The 4983-nt window shown below is 39.3% G+C and overlaps 1 non-coding gene across 1 annotated transcript; it reads right to left on the reverse strand.

Moving 5' to 3' along the window:
• Nucleotides 1-3668: 3668 nt before the first annotated feature.
• On the reverse strand, nt 3669-3803 carry LOC120859815. Its single transcript, XR_005720161.1, has one exon. It is a non-coding gene; the product is annotated as a small nucleolar RNA SNORA70 (small nucleolar RNA).
• Between the last annotated feature and the right edge of the window lie 1180 nt (nt 3804-4983).

Here is a 4983-nt window from a genome sequence, read left to right on the forward strand (position 1 = left end):
ACTTGCTGCAAACTCCTATTTCTATGCAAAGCAGTTGGGCCACATACTATACTGCCAGATCTTTTGCTGTTAATTATGTGTTGGGGGATGATCAAGAATTTTTCCTAAACAGAAGCAAATTCTTCCCTAAAAAGTTGTGTTCCCTGTTAATGAGATTTTTTTTTAATGAGATTTTTTTTAATCCCACTACAGACTAATGCAATGGCACCCCACTCCAGTACTCTTTTGCCTCAAAAATCCCATGGACAGAGGAGCCTGGTTGGCTGCAGTCCATAGGGTTGCTAAGAGTCAGACACAACTGAGCGACTTCATTTTCACTTTTCACTTTCTTGGATTGGAGAAGGAAATGGCAACCCACTCCACCGTTCTTGCCTGGAGAATCCCAGGGACAGGGGAGCCTGGTGGGCTGCCGTCTATGGGGTTGCACAGAGTCGGACACGACTGAAGCAACTTAGCAGCAGCAGCAGCAACAGACTAACAACCAAGTACTTTGAGGAGACTAAATTGATGCCCAAAGGGGAACTAACCATTGCTCGTATTATATCTAACATCCAGGGTAGAGCAGATGGTAAATCCATGTTTATTTAATTAGTCATTAGGTAATTAAATATTGGATTGTCTGGTCTCTTTAGATGGCTTTGCATACTCAATCATTCAGTCATATCTGATTCTTTGAGACTCTTTAGATTGTAGCCCTCCAGGCTCTCCTGTCCATGGCATTTCCTAGGCAAGAATACTGAAGTGGGTTGCCATTTCCTCTGCCAGGGGAATCTTTCTGACCTAGGGATCAAACCCTCATTTCCTGCATTGCAGGTGGATTCTTTACCTGCTGAGCCATCAGGGAAGCCCCCTTAGATGGCTCTGCTGCTGCTGCTAAGTTGCTTCAGTCATGTCCGACTCTGTGTGACCTCATAGACGGCAGCCCACCAGGCTCCCCCGTCCCTGGGATTCTCCAGGCAAGAACACTGGACTGGGTTGCCATTTCCTTCTCCAATGCGTGAAAGTGAAGTCATTCAGTCGTGTGCAACTCTTCGCAACCCCATGGACTGCAGCCAACCAGGCTCCTCCATCCATGGGATTTTCCAGGCAAGAGTACTGGAGTGGGGTGCTATCGCCTTCTCTGTTAGATGGCTCTACTCTCTGATAAAATCCTCTGACCTTAAAGGAAATCCACAACAGTTCTAATCCCTGAATAAAGTTGCAGCTCTTTTCATCCTAACTTAAGCCTTTAATATTGGTCTCTACTCAAAGTGTTTCTGTAGAAAACTCTGATTGATCTCCCTGATGGCAAGGTTTAGATCAAGACATGATCTAGCTTTTCTCTGTTCTCATGTTTTCCTTTGTCATCCCTCATTATGACAAACTTTAAAACGTATATTAAAGTTACAAATGTGCATAGTTTAAGAAGTCAAATAGTTTAAAAAAAACCTTTTTATGAAAAACAGCAATCTTCTAGCTTCCCAACCTATTCCCCACTCTCCAGAAGGAACCATTTCCAAAATGTTTAGCTTTCTAAACAGCACACTTGTACTGTTACTTTTTGATGTTTTATTTCTAACCATTATGTCTTATTCTCCCACTATAGGAAAAGAAAAGCAACTCTTTCACAACCAACCCACCATTGCACACCTGTACACTTTCTTTTCCTTTCCACACCTGTACACTTTATTTTCCTTTCCCCCTGATATTCAGCGTTTATATAAACTCTTTTCACAGCTGAACCATGTAGTAAGTTCTGATAACATTTCCTTCTTGCATAGTTTTTGCATCTATGGAATTAGTTTCTTATTTTTTTAAAACTTCTTTTGTTTCCTATATTCCTATCACTAACTCTATGCCAAAACTTTATATCAGTTGTCCAAATTTGCTTCCTATGCCTTGCTGTAGATATTGTTTCTATTTCATCCATTTGAAGGAATTTCTCATGGAGTTTTCTGATAGGCTGAACTCTTTTCTTGGTGTGGAAATTTTGTTCCAGAATCCCTTCTCTTTTTCCATGGGGATTTCCCTTCCTGTCTCTTCTTTCTTCCATATCCACTTTGGATGTACATAAAAATCATCTGGGGAAATTTAAAAGGCCCAGGCCTCATCCAGACCAATTGCTTCAGAACTTTTGGAGATGCCCCCTGCCCCCTTGTCAGTATTTCTTAAAGCATCCTGGTTGACTCCAGTTGGCAGCTGTGAATGAGAACCACTATTCTATCAGTATCTTTGTTTTTCTAATTTTGGTGAAGCTCTGAGAAAGAGTACTTAAAAGATAAAATTTTGAGGTGTTTCTTATCGGTGATGCTTTCATTCTGCCCTCCATTTGACTTATTCGTCTAATGTAGAATTCATACTCAGAAATAATTTTTTCTCTAAATTTTTGAAGACATTGCTATGCTGTCTCTCAATGTTGGTTTTGATGATTCTGAAGGTGTTCTGATTCCTACCCTTTTGTATACCACCTGTATTTTTCCCTCTATATTTCTATAGGGTCTTCCCTCTGTTCCCATATTTTTAATTTTTTAAAATAACTGCTTTGGTGCAGATCTGTCTTCATCTATTTTCTTGCATATTCCTAGAAACTTTTAATCTTGAAACTTGAGTATTATAATTCTGAGAAATTGTCTTAATTTTTTTTATTAAAGGCTTTATTCTTCTCTGCCTTTCCTTTGCTCTTTTATTCCAGAATTCATATTTTTTCAGGTGTTGGAAAACCTAAAAAATTTTTTTCTTTTTTTTTTTTTTGACCCATCCTCCACTATTCTTTACTCTTCTTTCCAGTTTTCCATTTCTAAGTCTTTTTGGTCTATGTAACAGACTGAATTGTGTTTCCCCACTTTCATAAGTTAAAGTCCTATCTGCCAGTACCTCAGAACGTGACTATAAGGTCTTTACAGAAATAATCAAGTTAAAATGAGGTCATTAGGGTGGGACCTAATCCAATATGACTGGTGCCCTTATAGAAAGAGGAAGATAGAATACACACACACAGAGGGAGAATGCCATGTGAACGTGGAGGTGGCCACTAACCAGTTGAAGAGAGAAGCCTCAGAAGAAATCAGGTCTGCTTATACTTCGATCTTCAACTTCTAGCCTTTAGAACTAAGAAAATAAATTTCTGTTGTTTAAGACAACCAGTCTGTGATACTTCATTATGGCAGCCCTAACAAATTAATAGCCTGCCTTTCTCTACTCTATAACATTAATTTTATACTTTTCTTATATCTGTTATCACTATTTTTTGTTTCTGAGTTTTTTTTTGTTTTTGACAGGAAAGTAAGATTTACTGGTGGATATGAGTAAGGAGGGGACAGAGCCAAGGCTCTCATGAGTGCAGGGCCCATCATTTGTGCAGGGGCCACGATTAAGGATTTATTTGACACCAGAGCCATCTGAGATGAACTGCTTTTCTGCCATCATATTTTCAAATTCATTCACATTAAACTTAGTAAATCCCCACTTCTTGGAGCTGTGGATCTTCTGGTGGCCAGGAGACTTGAACTTGGCCTTGCAGAGGTCCTCAATCACATGCTCCTTGTTCTGCAGCTTGGTACAGATGGACATGATGACTTGGCCAATATGGACCCTGGCCACTGTACCCTAGGGCTTTCCAAAGACACTAAAATTTTCTGGAGCCTAGATTTGGGACAGCATGCAATCAGACATGAATGTCCATTGGAAAGGCTTGTTGCCAAGGTCTCATAAGGAAACCGATGCAGGCAATAGGCTGCATACACCACTGAGGAGGCTGCTGTTTGAGGCCATTGCGTACTGGACCCCCAAAAGGAAAAGAGCACAGTTGGCTTAGCTGGCTGCAAATATTTCTGAGATTTTTTAAAAAAATGTTCCTTTAATAATAGCATCTTGCTCACATTTCAAGAACATAATATCCTCTCTTATCTCTCTAAGGATATTAATGGTAAGTTTCCTTTCTATGTTCTCATATTTATGCATAGTTTTGGTTTCCTCGAATTGTCTGCTTGTGTGTGTGTGTGTGTTTTAGCCTTCATCTTTTTTTGTTAAGATTCCTCAGGTATCTAATTATCTGCTCATCTTTTAAGAAAAAGGTAAAAAAAAAAAAGCAGTGAGTGATAGAAAGGTTTGTTGACTGTGGGCTTATACCTTTTGATCTTTAACCCAAGGGTTGAAAACTAGTCCACTGCAGACTGTCTGAAACAAATGCATCTGCATTTTTTTTTCTTCGATTAGAATTGTGTGCCTTTAGCTGGGAACAAAACCTTTACATTCAAATCCCACCACTCCTTTTTGATTTAAGCTACTTGGAAGCTTGAAATTCTTACCTAATATTTTTTCTACTAGTCACATTCTTCCTTACTGTTTAACCCAAGCTCAGATGTCTCTTTCTCTGTGATATCTTCTCTGACACCCTCAGGCTGATGTAAACTTTACCTGCTCTGGATTTCATCACATTTCATTTCTCCATTAAAGCCCTTGCTATGGCCCTCCTTCTTGTGATAGATACTTGATGTGTTGTTGGATACTCCATGTGACTGTCCTGTGGAGTGAAGGATTCTCTTTCAGGTGTGTTAGCATTTCATATTGAAACATTGGTAAAAACTCAGGAAAAAGTTACTTGAAAATCTCTAAGCTCAATGGGGAGGGATGGAAAGGGGGAAAGGAGAATGGGAGAGCATAATTTGATGTTCTTTCTAGATCAGATTGGATATTCATCTCTGAGTATTTGATTATTAAAACCATGAACTACAATTCCCCCCACCCCCACCTTCAAAGTAAGCAACATGCCATACCAGGCTGAAATGTGGCTTTAATATTCTTCCAGATGATTGCACAGAGCCAATTCTGTTTCACATGATAAAACATTGCTCAAGCTGTAACAACAGAAAGAAGGAAAAAACACAAACTCCAACATATCTAAATGAGAATATTTCTGCCTGTGGAGAGGTAATTTATCCTCATTTGTGATCATGTGCCTTTCAGAATTCAAATCAGATAAAGCAGAAAGTTTGACACATCTTC

The sequence above is a fragment of the Oryx dammah genome, unplaced genomic scaffold (genome assembly GCF_014754425.2).
Source record: "Oryx dammah isolate SB20612 unplaced genomic scaffold, SCBI_Odam_1.1 HiC_scaffold_2, whole genome shotgun sequence".
Classification (NCBI taxonomy): Eukaryota; Metazoa; Chordata; class Mammalia; order Artiodactyla; family Bovidae; genus Oryx; species Oryx dammah.